This window comes from Strigops habroptila, chromosome 2 (assembly GCF_004027225.2).
Source record: "Strigops habroptila isolate Jane chromosome 2, bStrHab1.2.pri, whole genome shotgun sequence".
Classification (NCBI taxonomy): Eukaryota; Metazoa; Chordata; class Aves; order Psittaciformes; family Psittacidae; genus Strigops; species Strigops habroptila.
In genome coordinates, this window is record NC_044278.2 from 41,191,128 (window position 1) to 41,206,683 (window position 15,556).

The window sequence follows — 15,556 nt, forward strand, 5'->3', positions numbered from 1 at the left end:
TAGCGGAGAAAGGGAAAAGTTTAATGCTATTCATTAATCCCAGGTCTTAAACTATTAATTATGATTAGCTAGCTGTTGTTTGACATATAATCCCACCGTTAGTATCAACTGTATCAAAATATTTTCAGAAGTGACTCACATTGATTTTTTAACATGATCTAATGAAAAGTCTTCCTTTTTCTACTGATTCTTATTGTTTACAACTAAAATCCAGATGAGCTGTAAAAATATCAGAATACTGCCAGAACACAGAAGCAATTTTATTATTGTTTTCACACCGTGTTGCTCTAATTGGTAAATGATTGCTTTGAGTGCTATGTATCAGCAGACACTTAAAAGCTTTTTCTCTATTAAATCAAGGTTGCTGACCAGTCACCTGCTGCAAGAGGGTCAACACCTCATCTCAAGGATGTCAGTGTCAGCATTACTTTGAGTTCAGAAAGGCTGGAATGAAACTTTGTTGTATATTTTACAAAACCAAAGACCAACATTGAAAAAACTTATCTTTAGGTTAAAATCACTGACCAGATTTCCATAAGTTTCTTCACACTGTACTTCCAACTAAAATTCTTCAGACCAATGAAAAGAGTCTTTGATAGTAGAGACATATGCATTTATTTTAAAAGAGAAGACTGAATTTAAACTCTAATGCCAGTTCAGACAGTGGAATTGAGTTCTTTTTAGCTGAAAAGATAAAATTTACTACTGAAAGAATATTGGAAGATGGCTTTTGAGAATTAATTTACAAGTGCTTAGAAAGGAAAGTTTGTTGTTGTTCACATATCAACTCAAAGGTTTTTGCATAACATTTAGGTTTGCAAAATATCCAATGGCACTCCTGGGAGCCATTCATCCTGAGCGTTCAACATGACTACAGAACATCTGTGCTAGTAAGTAGGTTTCATATGGCAGCTGATTAGAAAAATATTTTGCATTGCCAAGATGCCAAATGGGTCACAAGTTAATCACTATAACTACATACAAACTTACATTCTGTGCCTTGCCACATTCTAAATATATACATGTCTGATCAGATGTCTCTGGAAACTAAAATTCAGGAAGCTGGTTCATGCTGGAGACTCTCTCCTGCATAGTCAGGCCATGCGTGGTGCTGACTTTCAGAACAAATAATGTGGGACTGCTCCTGGGCCTAATGTTTACATACTTGAATTGTAAAATAACATCACTCCGACAGCTGCATGAATAAAATACCAACGTAATTGCTTATGCAGAGACTGCAATTCCAAAACACTTGATAAGACAGTCAAATAAAAAGTCAAACTTGCTAGACATTTGTCACCAGTAAGTATCATTTTCACAATCAAGTATTTACATGCTGCCTTCTGGTGCCAACACTGTTTGAAAAGAGTAGACTGCTGCAGCGGTAAGATTTACTTCATTGTCCCTATTTCCTTTTTGCAAAGTGCTGTGGAAAAAAACAGGATCCTTGCATTGATTCCAAAGAGTTGCAATGTACCAATAGTTAGGTAATGACTAGCAATTTCTAAAGTTGTCAGGAAATCAATTTTCATGTAGATCATATTAAGTGTGATGTATAGCTACTTTATTCAGGTATTTGTTTAGAAGAAAGAGAAATTTAGAAACATTACCTTTTTTTTTTTTTTGTTGTTGGCTTAAACCTTATAGTCTCCTGATGTTAATAAAAAATACAATAAAATATTGTAAATCCTTGCAGCTTTAGATCTGCCAGTATATGTATTTCATCATAATACTTTCTACTAAAACACACTCCCTATAGTTGTGAAGTATTTATATATATGCCTCAGCAGAACAGATGGTAAAGAACCTCAACTGTTCATCAGTGGCAAAATAAACAGAATAAGGAAAATCTTGTTGGGAAATATGATAAGATACAGTTTTGGACTCAGATAAGTGGGCTGGGGGAAATGCTTTAAGATATAAACTAGTTTTCACTGTACTAAGGCAGGTAAGGGCTGCAGGATTTAGGACAATCCAACTAATGAATCTTCCCTTACGAGAAAAAGATCAAAGAAGAAAGATAAGAGTAGAGTTATGGTCATTTCCAGGCCCCGCAATCTGAACACAGACTTTTTTTAGCATCTATGACTTTCTGGCTTGGATCAGGGATTTTGTGTGACCTCTAAGTGGTCAACTGATAAGCAGTAACAGGATTAACATTTCATAAAAGCACTCAGGATCCTCCATCTCAGTGCAAAAATATGAAGATTTGGAACTGCAATTCAAGATGAGTGGATTACAAACTACCAGAGTAATGCAGCAGTTTAATCATCAGTATCACAGCGATACTGAAGACATAAACTATGTGGGCAGATCAGGGTGGCCAGCATCTTTATAACAGGTGAGACTGATGCAGCAAAGTTGCTGATACAGATTACCAGCTTTCCTCCGTCTTCTTTGTTGCTGCCACCTCTGTCCAGTGCTCCTGTGGGAGAAGCTGAAGCAGATGTTCTTCCTTTGGACTGTGGCTGCAGATGCATGGCCCACTGCCTCCTGCTGCCTCCCAGGTATGAAGACAGAGGAGGTGAAGGCAGGGAAGAGAGCTGCTGATGCTCCACTGGCTCTTGGAGAACCACGAGGGCTGTCGGCTTAGAGACTCCCACTGAAAGGAAGTGCCAGTAAGGGGTAAGTATACACACACACACACACACACACACAAGTACAAAAAGAAATTACCTGGCATTTACTCCTTTTACAGGCAAATGAGGAGAAACAGCAATCTGCAGATGCACTGTTAATTCTGCACTGTTATCTCACAACAGCTCTGACATTTTTCCAGCTACAATGGTAGTTAGACATATAGAACTAAAGAGGGCATAAAAAAAGCTGGAGAGGAACTTTTAACAAAGGCAGGTAGGGATAGGACAAGGGGGAACGGCTTTAAGCTGAACAAGGGGAGATTTAGATTAGATATTAGGAAGAAATTCTTTACTGTGAGGGTGGTGAGACAGTGACACAGGTTGCCTCGAGAAACTCTGGCTGTCCCATCCCTGGCAGTGTTCAAGGCCAGGTTGGATGGGGCTTGGAGCAACCTGCTCTAGTGGAAGGTGTCCCTGCCCATGGCAGGAGGGTTGGAACTTGAAAATCTTTAAAGTCCTTTCCAACCCAAGCCAAACTCCATGAAAATCCCTGTCATACAAAAATAACAACCCAAAATACACCCTGACATGTAAATAGAAAACACTGTTTGACAAAAATGGTGTTGCAAGTATATTCACTGTCCCTACAGCTGTCAGATTGACTAAGACAGTTTATATTTTTATAGGTGATTTTTTCTCCAGGAAGGTTTTGTGGTCTGACATTTCTGCATGGACAAAAGGTCAATTACTATTGTCAATATTCCTAGATCATACACAGTGTGTAAAGACCCAGTTTAATTAGTTTCTGGTTTGTGCTTTAAAGCTGCTTGTATTCCAACATGCAAATAAGAAAATAAATATACTATTAAGTTGAACTCTGTTTTTCTCAATAAATCCATAATACGTGTCATTATAACTATTTTTTTTTTTTTTTTAGAGTTGTTGATGTTTAGGCTTAAATTCTCAATTGTTTAATCTGTTTTAATTTAAACTAATTTTACTTCTGGGGTTTCCTTCCGGTGGTTTATCCTTAATTTCTTTTCTCTTCTGCCTACTTTATTCTTTCTAGTTTGGCCTGATACAGAACCCACTGGACAAGAATGTTTTTCCAATTTATTTTTTTAACTCTGGTTCAGGACATTTTTTCCTTCAACCTCTTTACTTTTTCCTGCCTGATCTAATTTTCTCAAGGTCTCCATCTTTCTTTTTTCTCCTTTAGCTGATAGTCTTCCTCTTTTCTAATATCCCTGTGACCTTACTATTCATTTCATTCATCTAGTGATTTCATTACCTTTTACCTGATCTTCAAAACATATCTTCACCACTGCTTCCTGCTTCAAAGATACTTAAAAACCTTTCTTTCCTTTTCTGGACATGATGTTCTTCTGCCCCTTGTCTTTCTTCTTTGATCCACCATTTATCTTCAAATACATAGGTGTAAAATTCTGTCATTTATATAAAAAATGAGGAAAGGATTTCTGTTTGGAGACTTTTCAGCTGGAGGTTTAACTTCTGGACCTATCACACAGTTGGGTAACACTGAGCAAACCACTTCAGCTCTCTTTTTGTCCATTTTCTTCTCATTGATGGGAACAACAGTTTCTGACTCTGTGGGAATAGACAGATGTAGAATTACATCAAAGTGAGACACCGTAGTAATAGGGTCATATAGAAGTCTTAGACTGATGACAAGTTTGTGGCATTGTACAGACATTTTGTATGGTCTCAGGACAGCAAATTGAGGCATGTTTGTTATCTAGTATATTCAAAGAGAAAAAGCCTGGAAAGGACATACTGCTGTATTTCAGAGTGCAAACAATAGATGCTTATTCCTCTTCGCCTTATTAATGGTATTAATATTAAAGGTTTATTTCCAATGCCCAAAGAACCTCAGCACAATCATTAATTATCCCAACCCTGCTAGATGTGGAGATGATCCTACAAAAACATTTACTTCGTCTGCAGCTTTTCTTTCTTCTGGATTCTGGGGGAATAACAGGTTAAAGTTCATTACAGTTTGAGAAAAGAGAACAGTTTTAATTTTGTTCTCAAATTATTGAGACAAATTCTATATATGTATTATTTTTTGTTTTGTTCACCATTCTCTTCAAAAGTGCAAGGAAAAAAATGCAAGGAAGAAAAAGTTTTGAAAACTTTGATATTTGGTTCTGGAACTTCATGAAGTTCCTATGCCAGATATATCAGTCTCATTTTGGAAAATCTAATTCTATAATAACAGTCTCTTTTGTAATGTATGTAAGACTTTTTTTTTTTCTCTTCTGCAATGTATTTATGTTGTTTCCTATCATTTCATCAAATCACATTGCAATAACAATTTTAATTTCACAACTTTAAGTTAATAGTTTTACAAGATGTAAAAAAAGGAGGAGGATAACAGAGAGCAGTTTTTAAAAAAACACTTCCTCAGTAGTTATGATTTTATACTTAAATGTTACCCATAGAGGTGGTGGTATTTATTTTATTTCTGCTTTGCTTTCTTCTGCATATCAGAACGAACTTTACAATTTTATCTGAAAGCAACTTTCCTTGAGGGAAACCTGTCTTTTTTTTTTGCTTTTCAACAGACACAGTAGGTTTGATATTCAATGAAAAGGTATGTTTAGACATCTAGGAGGAAGAAGAAAAGTCATTAAGACATAGTCAACTTGTACATTATTAAACCTTGGGGAGGCCAGCAGAGTACCAGACACTGTCCATGTCTAGTTGCAGATAGGATAACTGTATTGTTAGCTGTGTCCACATACATTCAACACATTAGTGAATTGAAGTAACAGGGGACTTAATACCATAGCAAGGGGAATTAATACTATGGCAGTGATTCCGTGACCACTGGTTTATATTGTAATTTTGTATGTATTGCAACTATCTGAGTAGAAAAAAAAATAAATTAAGGAAGCTGTTCTGAATTTAAAAAAACCTTTTTCTGAAACACCATTGTGAAAAAATGTATCTCCAAGTCTCCAGTATACTACTAGTCAACACATTAAGAAAAAAACAAAAACAGTTTTTATATAAGACATCACCACAAGATGATTCACTGACTTCCAAGGCACACAGAATAAATCATACAAATATGTTAACATGTCAAATCAAAGTGAATTCCTTCAGGGAAGAGCTCTTTGTTCTGAAACTAAAGGAAGATGAAAAATAAAAAGAATAAAAATTATGAGATGTAGCTTATATTTCTGTTAATTTTGGTAGTAAAAGACTGTAAGGCATGTTTGCAAATGTATCAATAGCTATACCATAGTGAAGTAAACCTGGTATGGGTCATAAAGGGATTGATTTATATAATCCATTTTATAGAGTTTCATTTTTCCAATAAAAAGTTTTAATATACAGTTAAAAAATGCTATAACTAAATCCTGACTTCTTTCTCTTCCTTTCTCATTAACACACACAAAAAAAAAAGGTACTGTAAGATATTCACCAAGGAATTTTCAGCCTTAACAATTTTGCTCATAACTTGGGCAAAAAAGCTCTGGAAGATAATATATTATTCTTTTAATTATATTAAAATAGCTGAATTTCACAATACGATCTTAATAGTGAATATTTAGTCTGTTCATGGACCCTTCTCTTCACAGCTACAAGGGAATGATCACACATAAATATCTCTTCTTTTCCTCTTGAAGCCAGAAACAACATTGATCACATAGCTATGTATATCTAATATGTACGTGGTTACATTCACACATGATAAACATACTTCATCATCTTCTCCAGTAATGCTACCCCCAAGGTAACATAATCCGCATTACACATTTATTTTGATATGTTCATGTTCATTTAGAAACTGAAAATGCATTATTAAGGAAAGAATTAGTACAACTGCACAAAATTATTTGACAGAGAATCATGGTTTCCACTGATAGTCTTGTTATGTGCTGAGTTTCGAGTGAATGGTGAGAAGAAAAGGGGATGCAAGAGAACGTAGCACTGTTCTGTGTGGGTGTGTGTTGTGTATGTTTCCAACAGTGAAGAAGTTTCCCAACCAGGGTCTGGGCAGTGCACTAAACTTCATGCTCCTATGGGGAGCTAATCAGATTTGCAAAGGGAATGAAACCATCCTTTGTAAGTACTTTGTGTCGAAAGATCATTGAAAACCACAGATAGTAAATTAAGGTAAGTAAATATTGATATGAAAGACTGGAAAAATTCAAAGCTTCATTGCATCTGGTTTTGATTTTTGGTTTCTTTGGTTTTTGTTTTGTTTTTTCTTTCTAAATACAGAAGACAACTGGAGGAAATTGGGACAGTCTTTATAGTATATCATCTGTCAGCAATGCTTATTGTGAGGATGCTAATCAGAGGGCAGGTCTATGGTGCTTGCAGGTTCTGTAACACCTTATTTTTTTCACTTGATACAGGTAGAGATTGAATTTGAAACTGTATTTGATAAAAAGATGTGTAGTACACACTACATAAGTGTGCAACAAGAGAGAGGTATGTTTTTAGTCAAAGACCATGAAGAAAGTAATTAAGTCTGTAGGTATATGATGGCTGTGTTTCTACTTCTGTCAGGAACTTAAGGGAGAACTCCATATCAAGTGGGATTTCCTCTAAGGGTGACAATTCTGTAGTTGTTACAGAAAACTGTACTCATAAGAAGGACACATAAAGGTCATTTGAAATAAGAAGAGAGATGGAAAAGCTTTATACTGTATTCAAATATAAACATACAGTGAGAAAGCTATTAAGACATGTTGCTTACATCAGCAGCACAGGTCAAATCAGATAGGTGATTCTTTATTGCTGACATAGAATATTTAGACTCCTAGACTCAGGTGTTTAAGACAATCTGGAAAAAGGGACTTTGTTCTTCATTTTTATTGTTTATTTGAGAGTATCTTCTGGAAGATTTTATAACTTGCTGGGTGACTGTTATTGGCTATGTATTGCTAGCTATGATATGCTCAATATAACAATTAACATACAAAATGGAACTTGGTTTAGTCAGGATGACTTTAAATAGTTGCCAGGGAAATAAAAATTTTTACACATAATCCTCTTTCCCAAACCAACATTTCAGTTAAAAATAAAGTACTACAGGTAAAGTACACAGAAATATACTCTGTGAAAATGTAGAATGATTCTGATCAGGTCTAGTTATTATTTGTGAACATTTTATTCAGTAGAGAAAATGAACAAATGAGGTCTGCAAAGGAATTTTTGTGTAGCAAAAAACTTATGTCAGACAGTGGAGACCTGCAAAATCATGGAAGAGACAGAAGACAAAATAATAACATAATAATAGGGATCTCATGGCCATGAACACTTCCAAGAAAAAAGGTGCATATCTGTAATGAAAAAACCTATATATACATCAGCTTGTTATAGGAAGCAGTCTTATTTGAGGTCATCTGCCACAGAAAATAGTAGAATCTACAAGAAAGGAAATCAACTGTAACTGATTCTGTTATTTTTCTTCAGACAGGCATAACAAAACAACAGCCCTATAACTTGCAGCACAATCAGAGAAAGTGTAATCATTTTCACACAATAACAGAGGCAATGCTGTAGCAGAGCCTCAGAAGTATTCAATCAGTGGTGTGGGGAAATTTAAATAATGAAGTCACACGTGCTGATTGTAGTTATGCGTTGCTTCTGAGTATTAGAAATTTCAGTCTATATATGCAGTTTGGAAGAGTACAGAGTATAAGGTGATGTAAACATCTTAAAATAAAAGTACTAATTGTAGACCTTCTGAAGTGATTAGACAGTAGCAATTCCATGTGGTTATCTTCGGTAAAGATTTCTTCTTCCCAGATGTTTTTGCTTGCTTTTACTTTAGTGGGATCCAGGTCTATTTGATTCATATGAGAACCAGTAGCAAAAATAACTTCCCACCTCTCCTTCAGGAGGAAAATATGCTAAGCAAATTAATTACTCATTTTAGGACCCTGAATATCTAAGCAATAAGTTCTGGATATTTCATAAAGACAATGTGTTTTGAATAAAATATATAAAAGGGCTTGTATAAAGCAAACTTAATTGTTGACACTTATTCTTCATACTGTTTATTAATAAAGCTTTAAAAAATGCAAAGTAAAAAGTAAATGAGAAGGTAAATTTAAAATTTCCTACTTAATTTTCATAATCTGTTAAGGGAAAATCTACCATTCTTATAAAACAATTACAGATTATTTTTTTCCACGTGCTTTTATTTCCTTCTGCTACAGGTTAACACTTATCAGCTCCACTAATTGAAGAAAATGGATTCAATCTCAGAGGAAACTTCACATTGCATTTCAGTAGCAATAAGCTGTTTTCCAAGGTAGGCACTTATCTTAACAAAATAGTTTTAGACATCTGGGGAAGGTTGAGGAGGAGGTGCAAAAAACCCCTCTAGAGACTGACAATGCAATATTGCAATATCAATTTCTTCATTTTTCTTTATACTGTTGTTGCTGGGCCCCTCCAGCAACAGGGGAGCCAGCTTCAATGTCATCGTTCCCTGCAATGCTTCAACAACAAAAATACAATACGTATTAAAATTGTAATGCAGACGGAGTGAGAAATAGATCTAGGTTAACGTAAAGTTAAAGTTCAATAAAGTGAGTGAGATTTCAGGCAACCTTTATAATTCTCCAATCAGATGAGTATATGTAGGTATATATTTAGTATCATGAAACTAAGGTGTCAGACAAGGGAGAAATTATGCATATAGACAGGAGAAATAGTAAGTGGGACTGTTCCGTTTGTAAATTGAAGCACAGATATAAAACCTTTCTGGATCAAAGCCTAAGATGTTTTGTTATTGGTATGTCCCTAGCTTAGCTTTTTTCTCTTCCCTCACTCATATACACACAGATGCAAACCTTGATAAAAGGATGAGCTGCTTCATTCTGTGTCAGAATACAGATGTTCGCAATGTTCTTACAAAAGGTCATACACACTCTAAACTTAAGTCCTAACAACTACACCTCTACAAGAGGTAGAGTTTTCACATTATAGATACAGTCAAAAGCAAAGACTTTTAAAACTATTTTCATTGCTTCTGTATATTGAGTATGGTACTTGAAGTTGTGGTAGAAGAACAGTTACTAGAAGAATCGGGAGATTATATTAAAAAGATGGAATGAACCTTAATTCTCAATCTTATTTTAAGAGCAACATGGCTGAAAGAGGCAGTCATACCTTTCATCATGCGATGAATTCCACAACATGTATTTTTAGGAAAAATTGAGGCAGTAGGAAGAACTTGCGAATTCAAAGCTAGGACCATATTAATGAAATGGTGAAAAAAAAATATTTTGTCCTGTGCAATACCAAGATATAGCAATTACTAAACTCCCATTCATAAAAGTCTAATACTATGTATACAAAGTTCTAGTTCAATTAACTCCCAGTGTGTGATCACTATGTACACACTGAGCAAGATAGAATCATAGAATCATAGAATCGTAAGGGTTGGAAAGGACCTTAAGATCATCTAGTTCCAACCCTCCTGCCATGGGCAGGGACACCTTGCCCTAAACCACGTGGTTCAAGGCTCTGTCCAACCTGGCCTTGAACACCGCCAGGGATGGAGCATTCACAACCTCCCTGGGCAACCCATTCCAGTGCTTCACCACCCTCACTGTAAAGAACTTCTTCCTTATATCTAAACTAAACTTCCCCACTTTAAGTTTGAACCCATTACCCCCTGTCCTACCACTACAGTCCCTAAGGAAGAGTCCCTCCCCAGCATCCTTGTAGACCCCCTTCAGATACTGGAAGGCTGCTATGAGGTCACCATGCAGCCTTCTCTTCTCCAGGCTGAACAGTCCCAACTTTCTCAGCCTGTCTTCATATGGGAGGTGCTCCAGCCCTCTTATCATCCTCGTGGCCCTCCTCTGGACTTGCTCCAACAGCTCCATGTCCTTTTTATGTTGAGGACACCAGAACTGTATGCAGTACTCAAAGTGAGGTCTCACGAGAGCAGAGTAGAGGGGCAGGATCACCTCCTTTGACCTGCTGGTCACGCTTCTTTTGATGCAGCCCAGGATATGGTTGGCTTTCTGGGCTGCAAGCGCACACTGCCGGCTCATGTTAAGCTTCTCATCAACCAACACCCCCAAGTCCTTTTCTGCAGGGCTGCTCTGAATCTCTTCTCTGCCCAGCCTGTAGCAGTGCCTGGGATTGCCCTGACCCAGGTGTAGGACCTTACACTTGGCTTGGTTAAACTTCATAAGGTTGGCATCAGCCCACCTCACAAGCGTGTCAAGGTCCCTCTGGATGGCATCCCTTCCCTCCAGCATATCAACCGAACCACACAGCTTGGTGTCGTCGGCAAACTTGCTGAGGGCGCACTCAATCCCACTGTCCATGTCGCCGACAAAGATGTTGAACAGGACCGGTCCCAACACTGATCCCTGAGGGACACCACTCGTTACAGGTTTCCAACTGGACATCGAGCCATTTACCACAACTCTTTGCGTGCGGCCATCGAGCCAGTTTTTTATCCACTGAGTGGTCCATCTATCAAATTGATGTCTCTCCAATTTAGAGACAAGGATGTCGTGCGGGACAGTGCCGAATGCTTTGCACAAGTCCAGGTAGATGACGTTAACTGCTCTGCCCCTGTCCATCAGTTCCGTGGCTCCATCATAGGCGGCCACCAAATTGGTCAGGCAGGATTTCCCCTTAGTGAAGCCATGTTGGCTGTCACCAACCACCTCATTGTTTTTCATGTGCCTTAGCATGTTTTCCAGGAGAAACTGTTCCAAGATTTTGCCAGGCACAGAGGTGAGACTGACTGGTCTGTAGTTCCCCGGGTCTTCCACCTTCTTGAAAATGGGGGTTATATTACCCTTCTTCCAGTCATCGGGAACTTCACCTGACTGCCAGGATTTTTCAAATGTGATGGACAGTGGCTTAGCAACTTCATTCGCCAGCTCCTTCAGGACCCGTGGATGGATTTCATCAGGTCCCATGGACTTGTGCACGTTCAGGTTCTTAAGATGGTCTCGAACCTGATCCTCTCCTACAGTGGGCCTAAGGTCTTCATTCTCACAGTCCCTGCATTTGCTTTCCAAGACTTGGGTTGTGTGGTCAGAGCATTTGCTGGTGAAGACTGAGGCAAAGAAGTCATTAAGAACCTCAGCCTTCTCCAAATCCATGGTAGCCACTTCTCCTGATAACTTCTGGAGAGGGCCCACATTGTCCCTAGTCTGTCTTTTATTTGCTACGTATCTATAGAATCCTTTCCTGTTATCTTTTACATCCCTTGCCAAACCTAATTCTAGCTGGGCCTTAGCTTTCCTAACCTGGTCCCTACCTTCTCGGCCAATGCTCCTATATTCTTCCCAGGTGGCCTGTCCTTGCTTCGACCTTCTATAAGCTTCTTTTTTCCCTCTAAGTTTCCTCAGCAGCTCCTTGTCCATCCATGGAGGTCTCCTGGCCCTCCTGCTGCACTTTCTTCTAGTCGGGATGCAACACTCTTGAGCACGTAGCAGGTGATCCTTGAATACCGACCAGCAGTCTTGGGCCCCCCTGCCCTCTAGGACTGTATCCCATGAAACCTTACTAAGGAGGTTCCTGAAGAGGCCAAAGTCTGCTTTCTTGAAGTCCAGGGCAGTGAGCTTGCTGCACGCTCTTCTCACTGTCCTGAGGACCTCAAAGTCAATCATCTCGTGATCACTAGAGCCAAGGCTGCCCTGGAGCGTCACATTTCCAACCAGTCCCTCCCTGTTGGTGAGCACAAGGTCCAGCATGGCACCTCTCCTCGTCGGCTCCTCTATTGCTTGAAAGAGGAAGTTGTCTTCCACACAATCGAGGAACCTCCTGGATTGCTTGTGCCGGGCCGTACCGTCCCTCCAACAGATGTCAGGATAGTTGAAGTCCCCCATGAGGACCAGGGCCTGCGAGCGTGAGGCTGCTCCTATCTGTCTGTAGAGCGCTTCATCCACAGAGTCCTCTTGATCAGGCGGCCTGTAACGGATCCCCACCGTAATGTCCCCCATTGCTGTTCTCCCTTTGATCCTGACCCACAAACACTCTGTTACCTCATCACCCGTCCCCAGACAGAGTTCCATACTCTCTAGCCTATCACTGACATAGATAGCAACACCCCCTCCCCGTCTGCCTGGCCTGTCTTTTCTAAACAGCCTGTAACCTTCCATTCTAACATTCCAGTCATAGGAGCCATCCCACCATATTTCTGTGATACCAATGACATCATGTTCCCGTAGCCTTGCACACATCTCTAATTCCTCTTGCTTGTTCCCCATACTACGGGCGTTTGTATAGAGGCACCTTAGCCGAGCTCCAAATGCAGCCGACTCAATGGCTGGGGCAGCTGGAACATCTCTACATCGCTCCAAACACTTATTACAGGTGCTGGCAACTGACCAGGAATGTTGGGATGGATCAATGCTCCCCTCCCCTAACACATCTAGTTTAAAGCTTTCCTGACCAGCCTGGCAAGCCTCCCACCAAAACAGCTCTTCCCCTTCTTTGTCAGACCAGCCCCACCAGCCTCCAGTAGATCTGGCCTCCCAAATGGAGCCCCATGTTCTAAACAGCCAAACCCCTGACCATGGCACCACCATTCTAACCATTTATTAACCTGCCAAACACGCCTAGCTCTTTTAAGGTCCTCCCCTTTGCCCTGGAGAATCGATGAAAAAACTATCTGAGCTCCAGAGCCCCTAACCACCTCTCCCAGGGCTCTGTAGTCCTTCTTAATGTTTTCCAGGCTACTGCTATCTATATCCCTAGCACCCACATGGACCACTAGGAGGGGGTAATAGTCAGCAGGACTTACTAGAGCAGGCAGCCTCTCAGCAACATCCCTGACCCGAGCCCCTGGCAGGCAACACACCTCCCTCGAGACTGGATCAGGCAGGCAGATGAGTGCCTCTGTGCCTTTCAAAGTAGAGTCCCTTACTACTACGACCCTCCACTTTTTCCTGGAGGCACCAGTAGTGGTCCTCTTTACTGGTGCATCAGCAGGATGCTCATTAGGTGTGGTGGGTGCTTTCTCATTAGCCTCCTGCAGAACCGCGAAGCGGTTCTGGGTGGGGACATCAGATTTAGGAGGCAGCCCCTTGTCGTTCATTGTCCTCTTCCTCCTTTTTTTGTTCGTTTTTCTCGCGACTAATTCCCAGCTTCCTGGGTTGCTGCCCTCCTTCTTTCCTATATGAGCAGTGCTAGACGTTTGCAGCCCCTGCACAGTTTGGGCCTGGAGCAAGCAGCCCAGCTTCCTCTCAGCTTCCCTGGCATCTTTTAGCTCTCCAACAGCCTCCCGCAGCTCAGCCACCTGCTGCAGGAGGACCTCCACCAGGGCGCACCGAGTGCAGCCCTGCCCATTGCGCGCCCTCGCCTCAAGAGACCAGTCGAGGCACTTTCTACACTCCGAGCTCTGCGCCGCAGCCTCCCCTCTCATCGGCTCTGTCTGGGTGCCTACGCTGGCCACCGCCGGGGCAGAGCTCCCAGGGCGGGCCCTGCTCCTGAGGCGAGTGCTCACCATCCCGCTCGCTGCCCGCGCGAACTGCCACGCAAACTGCCGCGCCACGCCCTGTTTGCCCGCCCTGGTCGCCGCGCTCCTGGTTGCTCGCGCTCCCTGGGATGGGTTTTTCCCCACTGAGGGCTGGTGCCGTCACTCCTGGCGCCGCCCCCTGTGCGTCAGCTGCTCGCGTCAGCTGAGCTGCCGGCTCCTGGGCAAGTCCTGTCGAGGACTTGAGGCTCCCTCGGTCGCTCTTGTCGCTCCGAACTGAGGCTCCTGGACGCTGTGCTTCCCCCCGCTCCGGTGTTAAAGGCGTTCTCTCTGGAGATACTCACCTCGGCAATTGCAAGATGAAGGACTTGACTTAACCTTCTGCAGAGAGAAAAAGGCCAAAGAAGTAACCATGAGCTGTTAGGTTGCCTAAATCTCCCCCTCTACAGTTGTGTCACTGGACATACACTGACTTTCATAATGATTAATTTAGACCAAGATGATGATCACATTTGTGGTCTTTCTATGTACATGCATGACAGGATATCAACCACAGACAAGCCTAATAAATTTCGCCACATACCTATATTTGTACACAAAATGATCAATAACACAGTCTTAGAGGCCTTTCTGAAGGTTTGCTCTTAAATTATTAAATTACTGACAAGATATAGTCAGTTTGATTTAATGGCAAGCACACAGCTAGCAGCAGTTTAGCTAAATCCTTTTAAAATTGATGGCTGAAAAAAAGTTTTTCAGTTTTTGTACTGCATACTTTGCTTACTGCTTTCTTTGTTTGCTAAACTTGAGCCATAAGTAACTTTTTCCCTTTGAGGAAAATCCAGTGCATGAAGATCTTCATAATTTATTAGTTAACTGCTGCTTAGTAGGATTCATTGCGACCTGGAATACAGTCATGTAGGAGAAGTATTCCTGAATAATGTGATTACATCTATAACAGCACGAAAGTGAAAGGTTGCCAAACAGAAACAGGTAACGATACCTTAGAGGTAATTAAATTTTGAAACTTAAGTTTTTTAGGAAACATGCAGCAGTGGGGAGAACTGATGAATTTAAGGCTAGAATGATAATGAAGAAATGCTGAAAGAATAAAAGGAAAAAGACCGTTAAGTCATGTACTATTATTCTGCCAATAGCACACAGAAATGACCCTTTACCTAAAGAGCTGAAATTTTCAGTTCAGCAGCTTCCTCACTGCGCTTACAACTCAACATGCCTGTTCATGGTCACACCTGGGGTCCCAAAGAGTTTTACTGCCTGATATTTGTGTTCCTCACAGCCCTCAGGGCATGCTGACAGGACAGGTCCTCCACACGCCAGACAGGGGGCTTCTTCCCAGGGCCACACCACTTATTTCCAATCTCTGGGACAAGGCTCACATATCAGAAACAAGGATATGGGAGGGAAAGGGAACCATCTAAGGCTTTAGCTTAACATGGAGTCTGAATATGATCGGGATTTGCATCCAGGTGATGCAAACTGGGAAATGCTTAGAAATCCCAGAGTACAAGCA